Source organism: Vicugna pacos, unplaced genomic scaffold (genome assembly GCF_048564905.1).
Source record: "Vicugna pacos unplaced genomic scaffold, VicPac4 scaffold_19, whole genome shotgun sequence".
NCBI lineage: Eukaryota > Metazoa > Chordata > Mammalia > Artiodactyla > Camelidae > Vicugna > Vicugna pacos.
Genome location: NW_027328740.1, coordinates 24,729,360 through 24,755,864, shown reverse-complemented (window position 1 = coordinate 24,755,864; position 26,505 = coordinate 24,729,360). Strand labels below are relative to the sequence as shown.

The window sequence follows — 26,505 nt, the reverse complement described above, 5'->3', positions numbered from 1 at the left end:
GGAGAGATACTCTAGCCCAGATGATGTCAAGGGCTACTTTTGTCCTGTCTTCATTCTGTGTCCAAAGATGTCTCAGCATGTTGCTTCTAGGCATGCAGCATCCCAGATCATCCATCCAAACCAAGACAGGTCTCTTTTGGCAGCTTCCTCTCTTAATAGAGGAAGCTTATGGTTCACATGGGCACCAGTAAGTATCTCCTCACATAATAGTGGCTCTTCCTGGGTTATTTGCCAATTCTCCAATCATGTGCGAGGCCAATACTATGAGGGGTATTATTTGTCTTAAACCAACTGATATCTACTTCTGGTGCTTCAGAAAGAGTGGGTCAATCGAGGTTAAATCACAGGACTATAAACAAAATAGAGGTTACTTATCCTATAGCAAGTTCTGGGTCCTCTTCTAAGACTGGGGACAGATCCAGGACAGCAATTCTGTCCACTATTGAGTACTTTCAAATTTTCTTTAATGAACAAATGTTAAATTTATGATCAGAAAATGTGATAAATAAGAAGAAACTTGAGGAAGGAGAATGGAAAGCTTTCCTGTTTCTTAAGAAATAGTGAACCCATTAAGTGCTTGGAAGAAAAATGGAAATGTGTCAAGTTTGTAAAAGTTCTGAAATGAATTAGAATTGATTTTACAGACCATGTAGGAGACAGTGCTATACAGTTAGTGTGTCTTTGGGCTCTTTGAGTATTTCAGTACTTTCACTGAATAGTTGCTTGATTTGGGGCAAATTGCATCATCTCCACGTGGCTCTATTTCCTCATCTGTAAAAGATATAATATTACCTTCCCCACAGGGTGATTGTGAGGATTTTGAAAAATAGATGTGTGCTGAAGCAATAGTAAGCATTTAAGGATTCTTAACTATTATGTTTACTTCATATATAATTAAAAAATTATTATGCAGACTTTTAAAAATGCATACTATTTAAATGGCCTTTATGTGCTGTACAAGAGAGGAAGGCTTAATATACCTTCTATAATACATTTTTCTCAGCCTTAACTAATTTTCACATTTAATCACACACACACCAAAAAGTTATTCCTTTCACAAGCATGAAGATTTAACTGTGAAGAAAAGGATGATGAAAGAGAGTAGAGGAGAAAATAAAATGCTTTCTCTACAAACTGATGGCTTAAAAACTAATAAAAACACCTTTTTAAGACTTTGGTCACCATATTCGTAGCTAATACTTACGCAGAGTTTTTCACATGCCTGCGGTAAATGTTCCAAATTTTTTCACAATTAGTAAATAATTGATTCATCACAATAGTCCTATGAATTGCTATTGTTATTCCCCCATTATATGGGTGAGGAGATTGAAGCCACAAGAGGTTAAGAAATTTGCACAAGGCCCCACAGCTAGCATCAGAGCTGGGATCCAGGTGCAGGAGTGTGGCTCCAGGAGGGGCTTGTAAACACTCCCTCTGCTCTCCCCTGCAGGTGCAAACCAGCCGCCCGCTGCTGTAAATAACATGATGTGGTTCACTTAGTCCTGAAATTCACATTCTTTGTAGCTTTCTCTCTGGGGCTGCCATCAGGAGCAGCCAGGGACACTGAGTACATGCTTCTGGACTATGACCAAGAAGGTAGATGGAAGGAAAACAGTTTAAAAATGGGATCTTTAATGCGCATTCTTCAGTGGCCAGAAAAAAACCTGCCTAGTGAGGAACTGAAACCCTATTAGCCACGTGCAAATTATGCTTCAGACACCCCCGCTGCCCTTGGGTCCACACAGTCAGAACTACAGTGGATCAGGGACATGAATCTTGTGCAAATGCAGGGAGTAGGAATACCTGCCATTTTAAGATCTCAAGGAGTATGAAAAGCATGTGAAGCTTTCATCAGCAGAGACCTGCTGTCACTTCTACTGTTTCCCTCAGGGCATGTCCACAGCTTCACTGGTTCTATTCAGAATGAAGACGACAGCTAGCACCTGCTGAACCCTGAATCAGTGATAGGTTCCCCCTTGAAAGGAAGCATATCCCCTTCATGGGTTACAACTAGTTCATAACATAAGTAATTCTACAGATGTAGAAGGGATACTTTCATTTGTTCTGCTATCACAGACTTCCCTCCAAAAGAACATGCCACCAGTTGCCCCATTTTGACCCATTAAAATATACTTAATAGGCTTTCTTCTTTAGTGCAGTTTTAGGTTTACAGAAAAATTCACAGAAAGTGGAGTTCCCATATATTCCCTATGCCCTGCACACAGCTGCTCCTGCTGCCAGCGTGTTACATTAGTGGATGCACTCATTCTTTTTGACATCTTCCATTCCTCCTCCACTAAAAATTAACATGCCTGATATTCACGTCTCTTATGGCATTTACGTGCGATTTATATCACTTCTCACGTTTATGTGAAGTTTACAACACATGCATGTTTTCTGTTTAAGCTGGATTGGGGGCAAGTTTTCTGTGTAAAAATACGATCATTAGTGAGTCTCATGCTGCTGGGTTTTTGGGTTGTCAGGTCCTGTTGAACATTGCTTCAGTTATTGGGATCATTGTCTACGGACTTTCAGTGTTCATTGTATTTTCTACAAAACTTCCCAAGAACCTGAGTGGAACAGACCCAATCCAAAAGTACCTGACTGTGCAGGTGGCCCACGCCCATCACTGCTTCCCTCATCAGTTTTATCATCTTCATGACCCTGAACGCCATATATGAGAACGTGTCAGTCATGATGACTGTCTCTGGTAAGCTCCTCCTGCAGCTGAGATAATTTCTACACAAGTTTTAGAACCAGGTCAAAACAGAGACTATCTTTTAGGAACTTGAATTGCAGTACATTACAGTCTTTAGTTAACTTCAACTGCAAACCTATTTTCTCTAGCCTATATGAGAAGTGAATTAGCTCCATTTTTGCATTAGTAAAAGGGACAAAGGACGCTTTAGAATGTCCAAGCTCTGTGTAAATATGTCAGTGTTTAATAATAATTTCAATTACATTAGATAATGTACCCTATTGTTGAAAGTAAATAGTCTATGTATTGCAAATAAGTGGAAGAGGGTCGTGGTTCCAGTGGCAGATTTGCTTGCGCGTTACGGAGAGGACAATTAATCACACTGTTATGTGTCTTCCCCCCATGCTGTTCCTGTTAGTGTAGCTCCATTCTCATCAGCTGCGGCTTCTATAATAAATATTTCTTCTCTCTGGCTTGTATCCCACCCAGCGGCTTAGCGGCCTAAGTTAAGTGCTTCCCACACGTTGCATGTGGCTGGGTGGTTCTCCCAGTGGTCTGCTCAGTTGTCATCTTCTGAAAATACTAAGACCAATTCAAATTCTGAACTAGGAGGATGATCGTTTTATGTTCCCCAAATGTTTCTAGCAAGTTGCCCCGTGTTTTGTTTGTCTTCTTCAATAGTCCTACCTTACTGCCGTTCAGGGAGACAAGAGAATTTTATTTAGCAGGATGTTGAGAAGTAGCTTTCTTTCAAATTACACCTGACAGAGGACAGTTCTTGACCATTGGATACTGTTGTGCTTATAAATTTTAAGGAACGGGTGACTTTTTTTTTTTTTTGCCTTGTGGGATATTGCGTTCTTAGTGGGAGAAACTCTTACAACATTGTGTACAGTTGGAATTAACATAGTGGATATGTTAAGAAATTCAAAACAGCTGATATGAAAACAGTGTGAATTGCATATATATATATATATATATATACATATATATATATATATGTATATATATATATATATATACATATTTATTGTGTTAACTCATGTGTCCATGGCTTTGATTAGGGTCTCAAAGCCGTTCACAGTTTTACAGACTTACCTTTTCTTTATTCTAGCTGCAGAGCTCCCAAGGACCAGACTGACTATGAGAAAAACCCAGCCATGAAGGTGTTCTTGTTCCAGTTTGTCAACTACTACTCCTCGTGTTTCTACATCACATTCTTTAAGGGCAGATTTGTGACTTATCCGTGAGATCTGGTGTATTGGCTGTAAAAATACAGAAATGAAGAGGTGTGAATACAGCTTTGTGTTCTGACAGTCTAACCTGTTTCAGGTTTTCTCTTAGTTGCCCAAAGAAGAGTGTCTTTACTCTCTGATCCTTTGATTTTTTTAGGCATAAAATAATGACTTTATTTCATATTAGAGCTATCTAAAATTTAAATGAGATTTTCTTTCTAATATTCCAGTGTGACCCAAGTGGCTGTCTCCTTGAACTGATGACACAGCTGACAATAATCATGGGAGGACAGTCCATCTGGAATAACATACAAGAGGTGTTGCTTCCGTGAGTACTCAGTCATGTGTTCTTGGGGTGAGAACGGCCCACCCACCCACATCATTTTCCTGCGTGGCCATCTCTAGAACAGGGGAGACTCTCTGCTTATTAAAGCTCTCCAGATGAGATGATCCAGCCAACAGTATAAACGTACCTGCTGTTTAATAATTATGTTTAAATGCCTTCCTTTTTATGTTTAACATAAATCCTCAAGTGCTATAGTCTCTGCTTATTAGCCCACCACTGGGGACTGACGGATCAGAGCCCATTGAGAGATGGCCCTTTTTGGGGCCATGAACTAAGTTTTCCCACAACTTCCTGCAAATTTCTCCTCCTTTTATATATGCATTTAAAAATCCATAACAGAAATTTGTTGAGTGCCTAGTATGTGCTAGTCACTGTATTTAATGTTGTATATATATGTATGTGTGCGTGTATCTGTGTACAATTTAATCACCCAAACAATCCTTATTCTTATCTTCCTTTTGCAAATGAAGATCCTGTGGCTTAAAGAGGGTAACTGATTTGCCCAAGCTCTCATTGCCAATAAGAGACCACTGTGGGACTCAGATGTAAGACCCTATCTCTCTGAATCCATGTTCTTCTAAGAACAGAGACTCCCTTGGGGTCCTAAGGCACAGGGTTACATAATGTTTTAAGAGACACTTGTCTAAAATAATAACAACAGAAGTTTTGACTTACTGTTCTCTTCCTAAAAATGAGAAAAGCAGATGTTAGCAAAGGTCACACTGTCTTTTTGATTTTCACATAAGCCCAATCCCACATCAGAGTGGACAGTCCAGTGTTATCTGCAATTTCTGAACATTTCAAGGAGCTTACTGTATTCGCTTTCTGTTGCTGTTTTAACTAGTATCCCCAAATATCATGGTAGTAGGAAGAAAAAAGAAAAAGTCTCCTCTAAACAACACAAATATAACCTTGTATTTTTCTTGAACGCAGAAGCCTGCTGAAGTCAAAGTGTTGGCACGTCTGTTTCTGAAGGCCCCAGTGGAACCTGTATCTTTGACTTCTGTGGCTTCCAGAGGCCACCTGCGTCTCTTGGCCTGTGACCACTTTTCTCTATCTCAAGGTCAGCATGGTTGTGTGCCTCTGACCCTGATCCTGTGGTCACATCTCCTCTCCTCTCCCCCCTCTTCTGCCTCCTTCTTCCTCCTTTAACGGCCCTGGTGATTACACTGGGCCCACATCTATAATCCAGATGGTCTCTCTTAGAGTCGACTGGTTAGCAACCTTAACCACATCTGCAACCATAGGCCCCCTTTCCCAGGGAATCTGACCTCTTCCAATGTTCTGGGGATAAGGACATAGACATATTGTGGCGGAACATTTTTCTGCCTACCACACTAAACTTTTTAAGATAATTTCTGGCTTTGAGTTTCTGTTCTCATGAAACTGTTGATCTCTCTTCTGTCTTGCCTTCCACACCAGCATTCTGTTCCTGGCCAACGTAACTGCAGAGCTCGCCCCTCTCTGTGGTGTCCCCCAAAACCACTTACACAAGCAGATCTTACTGTTGTTTGGAGCATGGGGGAGAAACTCAAACAACTTGAATTTTGAAATAAAAAACCTCCATCATTTTAAAATCTTCCGTGTCACTATAAAAAATTTATTTTTTTTACTTCGTTTTTTAATTTTTAAACTATTTTAAACTTTGTAACTTTTTTAAACTTTACTTTTTTTCTTATCATCCTTCATTGTAGGCTCCAGAAACCTGCTCTTCTGCCCACCGCATCTAAGTTCCCTTTCATTGTTTCTCCTCCCTTCCCTAACCTTCCTTCTCTCTCCCTTATTACCAAGTTTCTGTCCATTCTCTTTATAGGGCAGTTAAATTAATTATTCTTTCTTTCTTTCTTTCTTCCTTTCTTCCTTCCTTCCTTCCTTCCTTCCTTCCTTCCTTCCTTTCTTTCTTTCTTTCTTTCTTTCTCTTTCTTTCTTTCTTTCTTTCTTTCTTTCTTTCTTTCTTTCTTTCTTTCTTTCTTTCTTTCTTTCTATCTTTCTTTCTTTCTTTCTGTTTTTGCAGAGTGAACCCCTTTGCGTGTCAGTGTGTCCTTCCACATTTCTTCATAATGGCTTCAACTTTCAGCTTCAGTATGGATAACTGGGGTCTGTCTCGAAACAGGCATTTCCCTTGTCACCCAGCTCACCACGCCCCTCAAAAAAAGATTCTGATCTTCGCTGTGAAATGAATCTTTTTTTCCCTACTGTGCAGTAGACAACCCTTGCCCTGAGCTCACAGTCAGATATTTCCAGAGAAGTAAAAGTAGGTCATGTGCAAATAATTGTCGGAGCCAGCCGAAAATCGATCACGTCCAGAAAACCTGTGCTGCAGGACTGAGAAAGAAAGACAAGACTAAAAGGTGGGGTTGAGAGGGTCTCACTCTAGCCCGCAAGACGCTAGGTCAAGAGTGGACGCCGAGTTTATTTCCAGCAGTTAATTTATATGATTTTAACCCATTAGCTCATACATTCCTGCATGTAGGCAAAGGTATTGTTTTAAGGCACATTAACAACGTGTACTAAAATCATTAACTTGTATATTGTTACAGACATCATTATTGTTTACAGTTCTCGTAAAACTAAGATTAAGAGTTCCTGGAAACAAGATGATAAACTAAGGCATTGTTCCTCTAAGCTAGCATCATGACTCCTGTGCTATTATCTCAGGTGATTGTTCTTCAGGCTAAGATTACTAACTTGCATGCCGATTGCATCTCTCCTTCCAAAGGTCCTTAGTGACTTGATAGCTCAGGATGTTCCTTCAGGCCTTAATGCATCTGGCACATTCCTCAAAGGGGTGGCGGGACAGAGATTGTCCATGAGAGATCAAACTCAGAGCCTGATTCCCTGCACTGTGGGAGTTTAGGTCCAACCTCTGTGCTCGGCAGTCCTCAGGTCATGAGTGGCCCCCCACAAATAATACTACTTTTCTCTGTGAAAAGAAATAGATCAGATAGAGGAAATACTTAACTCAGATTACTCAAAAGCATTTCCTGAAGGAAATAAGTAAATTATTGAACACTAAATTTTGTTGAATCTGGTTATCCGTGAGCTATTTTTACCAATCAAGAAGGATATATTTCCTAAACTGGTACTGAGCAATTCATGTGAAATGAAACTTGCTCACATGAACTAGTTTAAAGTAAAGGATGCATTATAGTATCTGTGGTCTGTTTATACCTTTGCTTAAGTAAGCACACTGTTCTAGGTTCCAGTGAGCTGAACTTTGCCTCCATGTATTTCTACTATGGGTTAAAATATTTAGGGAATTTACTTTGAATTATGATTCCCTTTTTTGAAAACCAGGAATTCTGAATTGTAGCCAGGTTCTAGGGTGGCTAGTGTTTTCCTCACTGCCTCTTCTCTTTGTATAAGTGCAGTTTCCTTCTTAATTTTTCATATAAAATCCTAACATACCAAAGATCTATCAATTACTCTTGCTGCACCAAAACTATACACTTCCTCAAAAATACATAGGAAGAGAAAAGAAAACTTATCAAAATTAGCGACTATTTTCATGCTATTTAAATATGTCTAAAGGAACATAATGAAATGAATTTCACTATATCTCACCTGCCTCCACCCCCCCAATCCCATGTGGGGTTCTTGAGTAGGATTCTGGGAGCAAAAGAAGAAGGAGAGTGATGCCGTGATCCAGGCTCCCTCTGGGGTCTCCCCAGCACTTGGATCTGCACCTGGTATAAAGTAGGTCTCAGTCCGAGCCAGCTGAGTGAGTGAGTGACTCACAGGCATCGAATGCATAACATCAGTGAATCAACAGCATTCTTTGTAGGACTCAGAGAATAAGCTGAGTGCCCTGTGGCCTTCCCAGCCTCACATACTATTTTGATGTTGGGGTCATTTCTGGGAATGTTATTCTGTACTGGGCAAAAGGCTAGTACAATTCCAGGGTTAAGCAACTTTCCTAGGGAAATTTTATGATAAAATATTAAGAAAAATAGTTAAATGCCCAAAATGACATAGCATTGTCCTTTGGTGTTTAGATAATGTATGGCTGTAATTTTCTTACTTTATATGTTTTCTACATTTTCCACTGTGTGTATGCACTACTATATAATAAGAAAAAGCAAATGTTTAAAAGAGAACATCTCTCTTCTCCAGATATGATTTGGTTAGAGGATGAGTCAGATACATATAATAAGAGAATCTTAAATACATGTGTCCATAATTCACTCTTTAAATTCAGGAACAGGAAACTCAGGAATGAAATAGATTAAGAGAATCAAAGATACTTGTATTCAAGATTAGCAAGTAGGGGTGTCCTCAACAGAAATGGTGATAATCTATAATTCAGGGATTAAATGTGTTAATGAAAGTACAAAGACAACATGAAGTAGAAAATGCCACGTGGCAAGCACAGAGTAAAGGGCAATTTACTATGATTATGCCAATATGTGTGATCAATTCCCAAGCAAATGATTATGTAACCCCTGCTAGAGGGAGAAAGCTTCCAGCCTTGGCTGGAGAGTTGGGAGGATCCAGTGTCTGTATTTTTTAAAATGTCAAAAGGTGCTTCTCATGTGCAAATTGATATCCCTGCACGAGAACCTTAAACCAACAGAAAACCCAAAAGACCGTTGACAATGATGGGTAGACGACAGCCCAAGCTTTTCTGCCACAGATGAGTGGTTCCACTCAGGAAGACTGAGCAAGAGGCTCAGGGTCTTAGCTAAGGACAAGCAAGTCGGGACTTCTAATATTACCTAATGCCATTGACGGGGGAGGGCAGTTCAGCACAAGAAGGGAGCGCCAGGTGAGTTAACATGGAAGTTTCATTCTGGATCCAAACTGTGATGGATTTGGGTCCCGGAGGGTAAAAGCCCTTCTTCCCTGTGGCATGGACCGGATTCCACAAGAGGCTGAGACAGGAAGTATGAGGCAGAGAAAAATTCCCCCAGGAGAATCCCGAGTCTGGGTGCCAGGGAGGGTGATGGACGAGGGTGGTCCCAGCGCCACCCACACCGCAGGGCCCCGAGTGGCTGTGGAGCTGCGCGCCCCCAGCCGGACCTCAGACCTGCCTGCAGTGCTCTGGGCTGCGGCCTGGGGAGAGGCTTTAGCAGCAGGCTGGCCGCATCATTCTCGTAGGTGCCGCAGTGACCCCCAACCCTGTGGCCACGGTGATCCCAAGCCAAGGGTCTAAGTGACTTCCACCCTATTTACAGGTGACCACAGCCGGTTAGCCTGTGCTGCTCAAAAGGAAGATCCCACATGGGGTTTTGCTGTGTCAGGGTGGTTGCTGATACCTGGCATGCTTTGAATCGTTTCATCCTGACAGCACCCTGGGCAGTGGAAGTTTCATCTCTTAATTTTATTTCAACTTTTTCTGTTGAAAGTATAGTTGGTTTACAATATTGTGTTAATTCTTGGTGTACAGCATAGTGATATATATATATATATATTCCTTGTCATATACTTTTCCACTATAGGGTATTAAAAGTTATTGAGTGTAGTCTTGTTGTTTCAAACAAAAATTACTAAACAAAGTAACAAAGTAAGCAGACTAAACCTAGCCATGTATATGACACAGCTGAGTATATCTCAGGATTTAAATGTGGTTTTGATCTCCAGGATCTCTTTATCAACTTTTCATATGTAAAGTGCCTATGGAACACTTCTCAGAAAAATGTTTTAAAAGCATAAGGTTTAGAGAATAAAGAAGGAAGATAATTATACTGAAAAGCAGATATCAAAAATATAGAAATGGGCATTTGTGATACAGTAATATCTGAAATATTGTAAGAACGTGTTGAATAAGAGGATCCAGTGGTGGGTCTACTAACTGCAACATTCTGCCATAGCAGTGAGTGTAAATCAACTTCTGAGATCTGCAACAATTGCATTTTGAATGTAAATAAAGTTAACTAACAAATAAGCCATGAACTGTGGAATCAGATTCAGAGTTATCTCGAGTCCCTATCCCCAGCACTTCCCAGAGCTCCCTGCTGTTCCCCTAATGTCATTGAAAGAAGTGGGGAAAGTTTGTGAAGCGAAGGGCATGTTCCATTGCAAAGAAATCTCAAAGCAAACCTGGGAGCATGGCCAGTGAAAGGTTAATGCTGAGATTAGAGGCTGTGGGAAACCAAGCAGAGGCAGCTCTTTACAAGTCACATCATATGCTCTGTGTGTGTCTACGTGTGTATGCATACAGACGTGTGGGCATGTATGATGTATACACCTGCCTTTCGTGAGAAGCCGCCTCACTGTCCAAATTTGAAATCCATCCAAACGTGCAGTGCAGTCAGCTGAAGCTCAGCCAGACGCTAAGTTGTCTGTTGTTGCTCTGTCTCTTCTGTTGAACTCCACGAGTAAACCACGCGCCAGCTGTTGCTTTCAGGGACAACAGCTCTGTAGGCTACAGGTCCATACCTTGTTTCACTGCCAACTCTGATTTCCTTTCAGGACAAATTGCCACTTGAAAAAGGGGGAAGCATTCCTTTGTCCCACAAGCCTCTGAGTGAGGAAAAAACATAACCTTAGAGACAGCTCTGTGGGACAGCATTCAGAAGGGGGCAGAGCACTGGGCTGCGAGTCAAGGCTGTGTTTCTTTCAAGCTCTGCACTGAATTTGAGGTGACATATCACTTCTTTGTCCCTTGATTTGTTCAGCTTATATTAGGGTTTTGGACCTGTTCTATCCAACGTTAGAGTATCACTTTTTTGCTCGGTGACCCTCCAGGGCTCCGCAATTCCTTCAAAGGGAAAAATGCCCACATCCTCATGGCAGCCTCTAAGGCTCCACCCCCAAAACCACCACTTATTTCCTATTCACTGTGGCCCACACCAGTCTCCATGCTGTCTGTCCAGCTTGAGGGACCTCCAGGCCTATGATCACTGTTCCCTCTGCCCCTCCTCTGCCCACCCCTTTGCTTCCGTCTTTGCCTTATTCAAAGGTCACTGTCCCATCCCCAGTCCTCCCTAGCACACATTCCTCGCCCTCCTTTATTTTCCTCCACAGCACTTATCACCAGCTCACAGACCCTGTATTACTTTCTTTTAATTATTTTCTCTGACGATTTTCAGACTGGAAAGGCCATGGTGGATAATAACAGAGAAATGGGGGTAAAAAAGACAAATGAGGGACGGCATCTTCTAAAAGCTAAAATGCCCACCTGAAAAGGAGGTAGGAGATAAAGTAGTAATAGTCGTTACAATTTTGGTAAAACCAAGGCACGTAGTCAGGACTAGTTTTCACAATATTTGAGGGTAGGGAGGCAGCAATAAAAAGAAATTTATCCTGAAAACAAGAAATTAAATCCTTGGGACGATGATGTGTTCAGCTTGAGATGTCAGGAATACTTTTATGACCTTGGTCTGATAATATCCTGCCTTATTATTTGATCTGTTTGACAGCTGGGTCATGAATCTAATGGTGCCACAGTTTCGGGAGCAGAACAGACCACCCCACGATGGGAACGGTACAACCATCTGTATCCCATGGGCAAACTGGCGTTACTTTATGAATACCCTGAAATGAGTAAGTCATCAGTGGAGATTTCTGTGCTGTCGGTTATACTAGAATATGCTTTGGGTCTCAGAAGCATCAGTTACCGAGCCAAACAATGACCTAGCATACCGACACGGAGCCCGCTTTTCTCCATTAGATGCAATTATGCTGTCAGGCTTTCAAATAGGGTGCCTGTGTGTATCTTTGTCAATATTTATGTTGTACAAAGCTGAATGTTTACTGCCAAGGAATGAAATGGAATACTCATTCAGATACGTCTCCAACATTGATTCTCAAATCCTTCTGGTCATGTCGTCTAAGGATGAACTCAGAACCGTTACTAGATATGACTCAGCTCGGGCTGTAGCCATTGTGGCACAGCTGTTGGCTGATATCCTTCTAAACAGAGTCATGTGAGCCAGCCAGCCGGTGCAGAAAGCCCGCAAGAGCATCCTGCCTCATGGCAGCAAGGTTCACAGGGTCACCCCTTCCACATCTCACACCTACCTTTGATATTGTTCCTATTTCTTCTGGCCGATGGTTTCTGCCTGATTCCTTGAGTGACCTCATGGCACATCACTGGCTTGAATTCAGAATGAATTTGCTGATCTGGAGTATCGGTAGAACACAGATCTCCTCCTTCTCCAATGTCTTTGTCCATTTCTGTACATTTGCTTGGGCTCTGTTTCTCTTTGGTTGAACTTGGTTTTGAGCTCTCAGTTGCCTTTTAATTGTTGCATCTCAAAATAGATTTCCATAGGAAACGTTATCTTTTCTATTATGCATGGCGCACTTTTATCTGCTAGAAGGCTGATGATGTGCACGTTTTGTATCTGAGCCCTTTCAGCTCACCACTGCCTTGAAGTAGTTTTTTTTTTTTTAAGCTTAGGAGACAGGAAAAGATTTTTGTTAATAGGCTTCGCATTTATGCTTGCAGATTCATGTCTGCAAAGGCACCACTTTGTGCTTCCTGTTTATAAGTCTACAGATAGAGGGAGTTTTCTTTTTCCTAAATTACATTCTATATATAAAATAATTGCTTTTAAAAATATACATTATACATAGAAACACATCTGGTTCCCTCGGTGAATGAAAGGTCACCTTGTGGCATCTTCAGTCAGCTATGCTTTGTGATCTGGTGTCTGATTTGAGTTTCATCTTTGCTTTTGTTGTGTTTAGTGACCAGGTGCCATTAAGGGTGCAGCTTCTGTCCCTGGTGTAGAAATTATGTTCGTTTATTCTTCTTATTTTCAAAAGGACTTTAAGCCAATGACCTGTTAATCCAAAATGAGTCATAATGGTAAATATGTCTTATTGGGGCTATTATCAGCATTAATAATAACAACAACATTCTGGGGGCAGCATATCATTTGGTATTTTAACACACACAAAAAAAGCCTTGGAAAAAAGTTATTGTTCTACTTAAGTCAAATAAAGTTCATGAAAGGAAAAGTTGTATGCTTTTGGGAAAAATTGATAGGGCTTTTAGAACTTTATAGTCTAATTAAAATACAAATTAAATAATTCAGCCTAACTCTACCCTACAAAACAGGGTGGAGTAACAGCTATTCTAGAGAGATTGTTCAGATTTATTCGTTTTCGTATTATCTAAAAAATCCCTGACTAATTAGATAATTCAATCCATTTCTGAAAGTAGGCCGTCTGTTATTCTGTATTCAATGCTGGAGTGAAACTTATTTTGGGTTCTTTTCGTTCATGGGAGATAGAATTTCCTAGTGCTTTTGAAATATTTTTGTTCTTCTAAAATATAGTGCCTTTGGTGGTGATCTCCTGACCTCAGTTTCCTCCTCCCAGTTTTCCTCGTGATCATTAATGACACCCCACCTACCTTTTTAGTTACGCCTCTTAGCTGCTGAAGGGGAATAGCTTGTGACAGATGACCCTGGAGCCCTTTACCTGTGCTTCGTTAGGCCTCGCTCTCAGCCACCAACACTAGTCTCCTTCGCCTGAAGTACTTTTATCTGTTTTTCTGCCAGGAAGGACACTTGCCATGCCTTGGCAGGGACCCCTCCACTTTTTAGAGATTTTCTACTCTCCTTTCTAGGCATGAATTGCACTTGATTCTTGTCTTGATGGTGCGTGATCGTGTCCGTGTGCATTGTGCTCCCTGGCTGCACTGATCCTGTCAGAGGCAGTAGTCAGGCTTTTCATCTTCCCGTCCATGTCTGGAGCACCACAGCCTGGACCCTGGTTCTCATACGTGTTTAAGTGACTTGAGCTTGGATTTTCAGCACACTCACATAAAACTGTTAGATGAGGTGGCGGTAACATTGCCCCCAATGCCCCCACAAGGTTCTATATGACATATGGTTTTCTCTGAGTGAAATTTCTCTTTTATTTGTTTTATTGAATTCCCCACTGTCCTTTGAGATTATTAGAGTAACTCTGAGTTGTTTACCACAATATCTCTCCCCCCACCAGCGAATGATCCTGCTGCCTGAGAACTCAGACATGGGACATAAGAGAAATAATCTATTAGTCTTAAAATCTGGAAGCCATAAGATACCGTTTTGTACTTAGAGCACCCACAGCACAAACACCAGTCTCTCAAGAATTTGACGCTGCCTTCCCAGAGGGCGGGTGCCATAAGTGAAATGCTGTGAGGGATTAAGTGAGAGCTCTTCGTCTCTGGTACTGCCTTTTCCACCCTTGCTGTGTTAACTTGATCTTCCCTTCATATATTATGTTCTCCATTTAATTTACTGCATTTAATATCAGTTGCTCTTCAACATCTCCTTTCACCCCCCCCTCCATTCCCTCTCTCTCCAGTGCTATCTCACCCACGCCTTCCTGCACTCTCCAGGACCAGGCCTGTCTCCCCCACACCCTCACCTCTGTTCCGTCTGCCCAACACCTGCACTGACATTTCCTTAACTCCGAAGAATGAACTTTCCAAAATGGCAGCTGAGTAACTGGGGGGAATTGTAGACCTCTCATCTCTTTACTGATTCATTTATTTACCCAACCAACAGACATTGAGCACTGCTATGCCAAACACTGTATCAACTGCTGGGGAGACCAAGACAGGTAAGACGTGGTGTCTGCACTCCCCAGGCCAGGCGAGGCATGGCGAGTAGTTGATGGATTGCTAAACAGGTGAACACAAATTGGACTTCCTAGAGCTGGAAATATTTGAACTGAATCCTGAAAGGTGAAAGGAATTTAGCTCTCTATTTTGTGGTAGAGGGAGTGGACACTTCATGCAGAGAGGAAGAGACATATAAGAGTACATGGCATGAAGCGGCTTGGCCAGACTGAAGAACAACAAGTAGGGCTAGAACAAAGGATCCATAGGTGGGAATATCAGGTGCAGAAGGCCTCTGTCACAATGGGCCTTGTGTGCTTATACTTCAATGTATCCTTAAGGAAACAGGGATATATTGGAATATTTGTAAGTAAGAAAATTGCATAATGTTTATGTTGCAGAATATCTGGTTATTCTGGAAGCAGAATGGAAGATACTATTTTTGGGGGGAGGCCCATATTTTGGGGGGAAAGGATTTTTCGGGGACCACCCCAGGTAACCCAGACAACAAGTGGCACACGCCTGCAGAGAGGCCTTGGGCAGAAGGAGAGAGACATGGGCGGCAGAAGTGGTGACTGCTGCAGGGGGGACTGCAGGGCTGGGGCGGCAGGCCACAGAGATGCTAGGGTGACTTTCCAGTGACCCATCCGTGGAGCGGATCTGCAGGGGGAGTGTAAGGGGAGGAGCTGGTTTCGAGGAGATGGTTCTGTGTGTGGCATTTTCAGTGCGAAGTGTCTACAGGACATCTGAGGGGTGATGTCCATTGTTAAGCTGGATTCACCAGTCAGGAACTCAGAGGAGCTGTGGGTGAGGCCGTGGGGGCGATTCAGTCCTACCCGGCAGAGGACTGAAGACGAGGCCCTGGGGAAAGTGCCATGTACATGGCAAATGGGAGGAGAGAAATCCACCAAGAGAGAGAAGAATAGCAGAGCAGTTGAGAGAAAACTAGATGAGGCAACACAGAGAAGGCTGTAACCTTGCTAAAGAGGGATTTGAACACTGACTAAAAGGAGTATAGTGAGAAAGAGTGGTGTGTGGGGCAAAAAAACAAGGGCTAAAGCCCACCTTTAATTGTCTAAACTGAGGAAAATGTGGAGGAGGACTACACTTAGGTAGCCTTTATAAAACAGATCTGTTTGTATCTGAGTATGTGCATATGTGCACACACACCTTTCTGCCTGGGCTTTTAAAATTTATTTAAGTAAATCAAAAATTAAGGGGGGAAAATATTCCACTGAGAGGAAAATATTTGTCCATGGCAAAAGCTACCTGGTAATCAAATAAACAGGAGCTGAAAATGCCCACTGGTTTGAAACACGCAGCCACCGGCAGTGCAACTCCTGTCTCAGTGCCGCGGTGAGGGCCGTGGGGGATGCAGGGCTCTGAGCCCTGGAGGAGTCATCAGCGCAGGCACTTCTCCAAGAAACTGGACTTTAAATGGAAGAAGAAAGTATAGAAAGTATCAGAGAGCAATACAGGTCCGTGAGAGAGGGTTGGGCGAGGGTCAGTTTTGTTTTACAGGGGGCGTTTCTGGCCTTGCTGAGTTGCTAGGCCTTTGCTCTTGTTGGTCTTTGTTCCAAAAGCTTTTTAGAAAGTTCTTCTCGCTTGAATATCTGAATAGATTAAATCATGTTCGGTTATTTCTAGTGTTTTATTTTTTAATTAAAAAATTATCTGGAATTTATTTTAATGTCAAAAGTGAGGACAATTTACCAGGCCTTCTAATGATTTAGCAAATTACACCAGTACTTGAATCCACTGATATTAAGTGTCAGTTTTATAATATTACTAAAATCTCTTAAATATCCACGTCTATTCTTGAAATGTATTCTATTTAATTCATACTCTCAGTGCACTATTTCTATACTGTTTCCATGACCATAGATTAATATCTCCTACAGTTGGTCCTATTTTATCCTTTTCCAGAATGTCCCTAATACTACAATTTCAAACATCCCTCCTCATTATTTTATTTGTACATTTGTGTATATTTCTGGAAGAAATTTAGGATCACCTTTCAGAATTTTTTCTTAAATCCATTCGGGATTATTAACTAAATTTGCATTCAGATACTAGATTGATTTTGGAGAAAAAATGTTCTATGTTCCCCAAATTTGAATCTGTCAACTGAAGAGGGTGGTGCATTCTACTGTTCATTCAATCATCATTTTTTTCTTTTTTAAAGTCATTTATCAGAATCATTTTAACATTTTTCATTAATTTATTTCTGAATAGCCTGTGCCTTTGTTGTCATTATAAATGATATCTTTTCTGGATTTGAACTGGGATGATTGCTAATGAAGTCTTAATTTCTAGTTTCTCTTGAATAAGAAGGGGATCTGACAGTGTGGGGGCTCTCTTTCCAATATGGTGACTGTGAGCAGTGCTTTTCATTAGGATGTCCACTTGCCAATTTGCCAGTGGCTGCACCCACTCCCCACATTTCTGCTACTAACCTGCCCCCTGTAGGCAGATGAGTTCATGTAGGGTTAGGTGGGTTTTGGACACAGATACTGACATCACTGCTGCCACGTTGCTGACACTCTGGCGTCACTAACTCTGGTTCTTGCTCTCTGACCTCCCTGAATATGACAGCTCCTTTTGGGCTGTGGACATGAGGCATCTTTCCAGCACTGTCGGCTTTTCTGCAACACACCCCTGCCTCTCAGGTCAGAAGCAAATGTCAGCTCCTCCTACCCATCCACCCCATCCACGGTCTTGCCGTTCCTGGCCAGAGTGGTCCCTATCCCTTGACTGAGCAGTAACACTAAAGGGACTACAAACTTGCCTCTCATCCACTGTCTTAGTTACATACCTGTGCTAGTTTAATTAAAAGTCTGTCAGTTAGGGTCTAAAAGTCTTATAGATCTCTGGCCTTATCATTTCTAACTGCTCCCCCACCCCATGGAAGAGCTTATGCAGATCTCTGCTGCCCCATCTGTAGCAATGCCCTGTAAACTACAGACAGAGAGAAAAGAACTTCTAAGCCACCACCATAGCTTTGACTTCCTGTGACCACACAGACCATAGAAATATCAAGATAAAAATTCATGCAGAAGGATATTTTGCTTTGGAAGACACTTTAATTGCATACCTTTCTGTGACTTGTAATAACTTCATAGACTCTCTGAATGTGCTGCACTCACCTTCCCAGACTCAAGGGAGCTTGCTCACTTGCCTGTTTTCAGTGCATTTCCTCCAACATTCTCTATGCAGAGCTTTCCCAAAAGTACATTCCTTATTCCTATTTAAATTCTTATATACAACCACAATATTCTTTTTCTTAATCCTCAATGACAAATCATCTTCCAAGATTGTATTATTTCAACACTGAGAGTGAATAATATGCTTCAAGATTCCCAAGTTTATTACGAGCAAACAACTATGGTTGGTTGAAGATTTTTAAGTATGTTATTCCTACTAAGGGTATATACGTGAAAGAAACAGGTTGTAATGAGTCTTCTTCCGAGAGATTTTTTATTTGCCTTCTGTTTGGATTCTTTCACTGTTGAACATTATTATTACCATGAATGTCTTTTCTCTTTGGGATTTAGTTCACCATTTGCCCCTCTCTCTTTACTGGAGTAGAGGAATTGTTGTTGTCCTTCCATCCATCCACCACTCCATGTTGTGTGTCCATTCCTTCAACAGGTATTCAGTTTGGGTTCACCACCTTATCTGTGGCCTCTTTCCATTGGCCCCTCTGTTGGCTCTGGAGAACAATATATTGCAAATCAGAGTGGGTATGTGGAAACTTGACTACCCAGTATAGACGCATGGTGCCAGAAAAAGCCCAGGACATCACAGCGTGGCAGCCCACCATACAAGGAACAGCAATTCTGGCTGTGGTGGACCAATGTGAGTAAAATGGCTTCATGGGCTGAAGACTTTGAAAAGTCCAAACGTGTATTGGCATTGCTTCCTAAGGAATCCAGTGTTGGGTATTGTTTAATATGAGAGGGAGATGCTAACACTATCATCGTTATAAACAACATATTTGTTGTAAATGTAATTGTTATTATTTTAATATATTTTCTTTATAATTATTATTTGTGACTTACAAGAGATCTTACAGAGGAAGTTGTTAAGAAGCATGGCCATTATACTGTTGCTGAAGTGTTAATTCAGTAGAAGCATGATAATAATATTAATAAGTATTCACTCGTTTGATCCTCACATGGCTCTAAAGGTTACCCAGCAGTGCTTGTATAATGGAGATAGAAATCCATCCGTTTAAGAGTTTTTAGAAACTAAAATAAGAGCAGTCATTCCACCGTATTTTACCATATATTCCAGACTATCAGTTTAAAGTAGGAACTACCTGATGAGGCCATACAAACCCTTTGTGCATCCCCAAACATTAATTAAATTCCTGGACCCCTGGGGCAGAAGTTCTTCCAGAAGGTGGTCCCATCTGTCCTCCCCACCGCACTCTTGGCCTTTGCTACCCACTGTTGGTCATTAGCTAAGCATCCTCATGTCCTGCATGTGTCTGAGCTGTGAGGGAACAGAACTCAGCTGTTTACAAACTGTAATGACTATGACCAGTCTGAACAGCCTCTCTCCTTCCCTGCCCACACCTCCACAGGGCAACGGGGGGCTCACAACCACAGCGATTCCCATGCCAGCCCATCAGGGAACCTTCTTCCCTAGAAATATTCTTACAACCAGGGCTGTTTCCTCCCTTACTTCACTGCCAGTTTCACTCCCAGGTTACAGTCCCCAACAAAAGGCTATCCCAGTTTGAATAACTTAATCAAGTCATATTTACGCTAAGTCCCTGGCACTTTCCCATGAGCACTCATAGAAACAGAACAGGGCCTGGAAGTGGCTGTGGGCCAGGTTCCTGGGTGAGGGGACTTGCTGGGCCCTTCAGGTTCTGTAGTCTGGCCCGAGCTTAGCTCCCAGCACGGCGTCTTCCCATCTGCATGATTTTGGGCAAGGCTTCAACACTTCAGAGCTTCATTTTATCCCTGCTTCATTTTTTAAGACTGTTATGCAGCAAAAAGTGTGCTTAGGGAACTCAGTGAGTCAATGAATGGATGTCACATAAGATGGTCCTCAGGGAAAGAGAATGTTAGTTATCTTCATTATTCACCATTGATAAAATTGGCTTCACAGACTTGGCCAGGTATCACAGCTACAGGCACAAGAATTTGACAATGTGTCACTGTGGATCATAGTCACTATTTTACACAGTAAAACAGCTGTCTGAGACCACCCAGCTGTCAGCCCACCAGACTCCCCACCCCAAGAGCCCTGAATTTATCTGATTTGCTTGCTACCATTACTTTTTGGAGAAAGTTGGCAAATCACACACAGTCAGTGACTGCTAGGTTATGTCCATTCCCATTCACTCAAGTTGCCCCATTTTCAGTATCCACTGTGCTGCAAAACATAGACTAATATTCAGAATAGGACAGCAAAGCCTTTCCCGATCCACAGTCAGAGAAGCATGAATTTGTCATGTTTAATATGGCATATGACACTAAGCAAGGCAGGAAAACAGGCTCCTGTGCTTTAGGGAAATTTTTAGTAATGATGTTTGAAACTAAAAGTGTTTTTGTTTGACCTTCAGCTAATCAGAAAATTCAATTGACTCCTATTACCCATTCCTCTGGTGTCGTGGTTTGATTGTATTAGGCACTTTTTCCTCATCTCCCCAGTATGACTTTGCTCCATCAGCACAGATGGAGTGTCTCCAAGGCTGCTCCGTGTGCATGGGTGTGTGTGTGCACACATGTGCCCCCACTGATTGGTGCCACTGATTCATATCCAGGGGTTGTTCTGTCTTATAACTCAGGCATTGCTTCATTATATCCTACAAAACTGCTTTTAGATCATTGATTGAACTATAGACAATCCTCTTGCCCACATTAGGAAGTGACATCTTCCAAGACACAGTTCCTGTGTGTTTGTATTTATGTATAAGTAAGAATTAAATATGCATGTCATCCCCTCACATATTTAATTTGTGCCTTCCCAATTGAATGTGCACAGTAAGGGCTAACTTACCATAACAGGAGAACTTGTAGGAAGAAAGAAGGAGGAATTGGCCACAAGGGAGAAGACAGGACATCAAGCAGGAGTTTGGTATAAAATCATTTACTCTAAAGCTGCTCTGGCTCAATAAATAAGTGGAATTGGCATTGTTGTATCATGCCAGAGCATCTGGTATTGAAGACCGATTTTAATTTATTTTGATATAACTGGAAAATTGTGTTGGAACAACATGGGAAATGAAGCACACTGCATCTATCTGTACTCCTGAAGTGTGTCTCACAGCTACTCAGTTTTGAGGAAAATTATCTTGTCTGGAGACAATACAATTATTTTCATTGTTGGAATTTTTCTAGCTTCCAGAAGCACATCTGCAGGTGATTCTGTAAAAGTCTAGAGTTGACTTAAATAGCAGGAAATTTTTGCCTTTTGAAATCAGGAGAAGTGAAATAATTTTGCCTACCACCACCACCACCAACAACACCACCACCAGGCAAGCACGTGTACACCCAGAAAGATTTCACATCAGACGGAATGGCAAAGCTGAGTCTGTTACCGAGGCCAAACTTGTTCTGCTCGCTGCACAACAGTGATAAAAAAATAAATCAGGAGACAATGTTTTGGAGCAAGGTATAGTAACTTTATTCAGAAAGCTGGCAGACCAAGAAGATGGGGGACTAATGTCCTGGAGAATCATCTTGCCCAAGTCAGAATTCAGGCCCCTTTTAAGCTGAAAAGGGGAGGGGGTGTGGTTGGCTGTGCAAACTTCTTGCTGCAGGCATTCTTTGTTCTTGCAGTCATCCATGTTGGTCAGGCTGTGGTGTCCCTGTAAACCTCCAACAAAACAAAGGTTATTCTCTATTTTACAAATTGCCATCCGTGCATAAGTGCAGAAGTGCTAACATCATTAAAGGTCAGAGCCCCGAGAATTGGCTTTCCTGTAGGTTTTAGGCTAAAGGCTAAAGTTGTTTTACAAAAGGTGCAGAGCCAGCAAGATTAAGCCTGGAAAACAGGGCACAGTGCTTCAAACTAAAGGAACAGATCCAATGTGGCGTCAGATTTGTTCTCTATTACAGTTCGAGTTAGGGGAAATTTTGCAGTAGAAAATTCCATCAGTTTTTTTTCTTGCTTTACCTGACATCTTGTTTGTTGGCTTATGGTCTCATGGTGTCTAAACCGTATGTTCAGATGAATACTATTAAAATCATATGGTGCAGAAAATATATCTGTTTTGCTTCAAAAAATGAAACATTTAGCTTTGTTTATTCCCATAGAATTTGGATTGAATCATTTCTCGACTTTCTTCTTCCTTCAAACCAGTATTTTATTGGAGGGTTTAAAGCCCAAATTGAAGAGTTTTGCAGGAAAATATACACAAAATGTTATGATAACTCACAGAGAAAAAAATGTGATAATGAGTGTGTATATATCCATGAATGACTGAAAAATTGTGCTGAACACTGGAATTTGACACAACATTGTAAAATGATTATAAATCAATAAAAAATGTTTTAAAAAAAGAATTTTGGAGAAGACTCATGTAATTCATAATAGCTTTACATCCGAATTTAAGGGTGATCCATATTTATACTTTTAATCAAGGAACACAATAAACTTTCTTAGTCGATCATTTATGGCGTTTTTAACTTTGTCCATGTAATCTTTTGGAAGTTGAGAGGCTTAGACACCTGATCTAACAAAACAGGAATCATTGCTTGACTCTGTGAATGAAAGAATCCCAGTATAGTTTCCTGCAATTATATTTTATTAAAAATAATAAGGAATTCTTACTCTCTAATAAAGCAACAGACAGAAGAACATACTGAGTTTTTAAAATCAGACTATGGATTAACTTATCTAAACAAGTCAAGATAGTTTAGGGAAAAAAGTATGAACTTGAAGGAAAATACATATTGTGTAATTAATATCCTATTTTTAAGAAGCAAATGATAAAAAAAACCCCAAAAATTTAATCATTTATCTAGATAGTAGTTATATAAAGCCAACTTATTTTCATAAGTTACATAAATAAAAGGGCTATCAAAATCTACATTATTAAAGATTAAATTATACCAAATAGATCACCAAGGTTGATTGATTTTCATGTTATTAATAATTTTTGAAAATATAACTTACATATAACATATCCAAGCAGCCCTACAGTTATCCACAGTACCCTAGTCTACAGTTATTCTTACTGTACTTTAAACAAGTAATAGGCAAGGTTCAGGCCCTTGCTTTTGAACTGCCACTGGAATTCTGGATATTCTCTTAGGTTAAAGACCAAAAGCAAAGTAAGAATTCTGGTTTAAAGCAGTTGCTCAAAGACTTCAAAACATTCACTATCTATATCCAGGTACAGGAAAGAATTAAGTTTTCTGAACATTAAAATAAAGAAATCTTCTGCTGAAAACTAAATTCTGTCATATATGCTGACCATAACTATACAGGCTCTAAATTAATGCTCCCTTTACTGTTTTCCTACCAACATAGATCATTATAATTGCTTTCAAGTTCCATTTATGCTAGATGAACGAACGCCTCTCCACATGCTCAATTCTGATAGTTGTGTGTGAAAGCCGTCAATCACCTAGCTTGTTGGGAACACACAGTTTCTTATCAGTGGGAAAATACATGACATAAATATATATGGGGAGGTACTAGCTCCAACTCGGTTTTACAGAGAAAAGTGCCTGTACTTGAAACTGACACTAAGAAGCATACTGAGAAATCACATTAAGTGTTTCTATGGCTCCTCAATCCCTTTATGCTACATTAATGAACGCGTCTCCACATGCTCAATTCTGAGAGTTGAATGTGCGTGTCATCGGTCAATGACCTATCTTGATGTGAACACACAGTTTCTTTAGAGTTTGGAACTAAACTACATATATATATATATGGATAGGTAGTAGCTCCAACACGGTTTTACATTGAAAACTGCATGAACTTCAAACCGGCACTAGAAAACATACTTACAAATCGCAGTAAGTGTTTCTAAAGTTACAAAATCCATTTATGCTACATCAACGAACGCCTCTACACATGTTCAATTCTGAGATTTGAATGTGTGTGAAAGGCATCAAACAACTAGCTTGTTGGGAAAATACAGTTTCTTTTCTATTGTAAACTACACGATATCTATATGGTGAGATACTAGCACCAACCTGGTTTTACAGAGGAAATTGCATGAAATTCAAACCGGACCTAGGAAAAATAATGAGAAACCAGACTAAGTGTTTCTACTGCAACCCATTGCCCTCATCCTAGACGAATGAAATCCTCTCTCCATGCTCAGTTCTGAGAGATGAATGTGTTCAAAAGCCATCTATCGGTTAGCTTGTAGGGAACACACAGTTTCTTTTGAGTGGGGAAAAACAATACATACATATATATAGGAGGTAATATTTCCAAGTCGACTTTACAGTGAAAACTGTATGAAATTCAAACCAGCACTAGGAACGAAACTGAGAAACCAGAGTAAGTGTTTCTAATGCAACCCATTCCCTTTATGCTAGATGAATGAACGTATCTTAAAATGCTCTATTCTGAGACTTAAGTGTGTGTGAAAGCCGTCAATCACCTAGCTTTTTGGGAACACAGTTTCTTTTGAGTTGGGAATAACACTATATAAATATATATGGGGAGGTACAAGCTCCAACTCTGTTTTACAGTGAAAAATGCATGAAATTCAAACCGGCACGAGGAAACATACTGAGAAACCATAGTAAATGTTTATATGGCAACTCATTCCCTTCATCCTAGATGAACGAACGGCTCTCCACAGGCTTAGTTCTGAGAGTTGAATGTGTGTGAAATCATCTATCACTAGTCTTGTAGGGAACACACAGTTTCTTTTGACTGGGGAATTACACTACATACATATATATATGGGGAAGTACTAGCTCCAAGTCGATTTTACAGTGAAAACTGCATGAACTTCAAGCCCGAAATAGGAAACATACTGAGAAAACAGAGTAAGTGTTTCTACTGCAAATCATTCCCTTTATGCTAGATGAAGGAACCAGACTCCACATGCTCAATTCTGAGAGTTAAGTGTGTGTGAAAGCCGACAATCACCTAGCTTGTTGGAAACAAACATATTCTTTTGAGTGGAAAACTACAATACATTCATATATATGGAGAGGTACTAGCTCTTACACTGTTTTACCGTGAAACCTGCAGCAAATTTACCGACACTAGGAAACATACTAAGAAACAAGAGTAATTATTTCTAGTGCAACCCATTCCCTTTATGCTAGACAAACGAAAGCCTGTCCACATGCTCTTTTCTGAGTTTAATGCTAGCGAATATGATCAATCACTTAGCTTGTACGGAACACAGTTTCTTTGAGTGCCAAACTAACTACATACATATATACGGGGAGGTACTAGACCCAAGTCGATTTTACAGTGAAAACTGAATGAACTTCAAACCGGCACTAGGAAACATAACTGAGAAACCAGATAAGTGTTTCAACTGCAACCCATTCCCTTCATCCTAGATGAACTAACGCTTCACCCCATGCTCAGTTCTGAGAGATGACTCTGTGCAAGAGCCTTCTATCACTTAGCTTGTAGGGAACACACAGTTACTTTTGATTGGGGAAATACACTACATATGTATAAATGAGGAGGTACTAGTTCTAAGTCGGTTCATAAGTGGAAAATGCATGAAGATCAGACCGGCACTAGTTAATATACTGAGAAATCAGAGTAAATGTTTCAATTGCTAACTATTCCCTTTATGCTATATGAATGAACGTCTCTACACATGCTCAATTCTGAGAGTTAAATGAGTGTGAAACCCGTTAGTAAGCTAACTTTTTGGGAACACACAAATTCTTTTCAGTGGGAAACAACACTAAATAACTATATATGGGGAGGTACTAATTCCAACTCGGTTTTACAGTGAAAACTGCATGAACTACAAACCCGAAATAGGAAACATACTGAGAAAACAGTGTAAGTGTTTCTACTGCAAATCATTCCCTTTTTGCTAGTTGAAAGAACGTCTCTCCTCCACATGCTCAGTTCTGATTATTGAATATGTGCGAATGTAAACTATAACTAAGCTTGTATGGAAAACATAGTTTCCTTTCAGTGGGGAAATGCACTGTATACATCTATATTGGAAGGTAATTGCTCCAAGTCATTTTTACACTGAAAACTGCATGAATTTCAAACCGCCACTAGGAAACATACTGAGAAACCAGAGTAATTATTTCAAGTGCTACCTCTTCTCTTTATGCAAGATGAAAGAACGTATCTTAACATGCTCAATTCTGAGAGTGAGTGTGAAAGACATCAATCACCTAGCTTGTTGGGGAAAAACAATTTTTTTCATGGGGAAAATACATGACACAATTTTATATGGGGAGGAACTAGCCCCAACACGGTTTTACAGTGAAAACTGCAAGAACTTCAAACCGGCACTAGGAAACAGACTGAGAAACCAGTGTAAGAGTTTCAACTGCAAAGAATTCCCTTCATCCTAATTGAACGAAAGCCTCTACACATGCTCAGTTATGAGGGATGAATTTTTGCAAATGTAAAACATCACTTAGCTTGAAGGGAAAACATAGTTTCTTAAGAGTGCAGAAAAACAATACATATATATATATGGGGATACTACCTCCAAATCGGTTTTACACTGAAAAATACACGAACTTTAAACGGACACTGGGAAACATTCTGAGAAGCCAGGGAAGATCTTTCTACTGCA

The 26,505-nt window shown here is 40.6% G+C and overlaps 1 long non-coding RNA gene across 2 annotated transcripts; it reads left to right on the top strand.

Annotated features, from left to right (window-relative positions):
* Positions 1-3,737: 3,737 nt before the first annotated feature.
* Positions 3,738-18,705, top strand: LOC140693345 (uncharacterized). 2 transcript variants are annotated; one of them, XR_012069097.1, is made up of 5 exons: positions 3,738-3,987; positions 4,164-4,261; positions 5,213-5,342; positions 11,641-11,764; positions 18,432-18,705. It is a non-coding gene; the product is annotated as an uncharacterized lncRNA (long non-coding RNA). The 2 variants fall into 2 exon arrangements; XR_012069098.1 differs by lacking the exon at positions 5,213-5,342.
* The last annotated feature ends 7,800 nt before the right edge of the window (positions 18,706-26,505 follow it).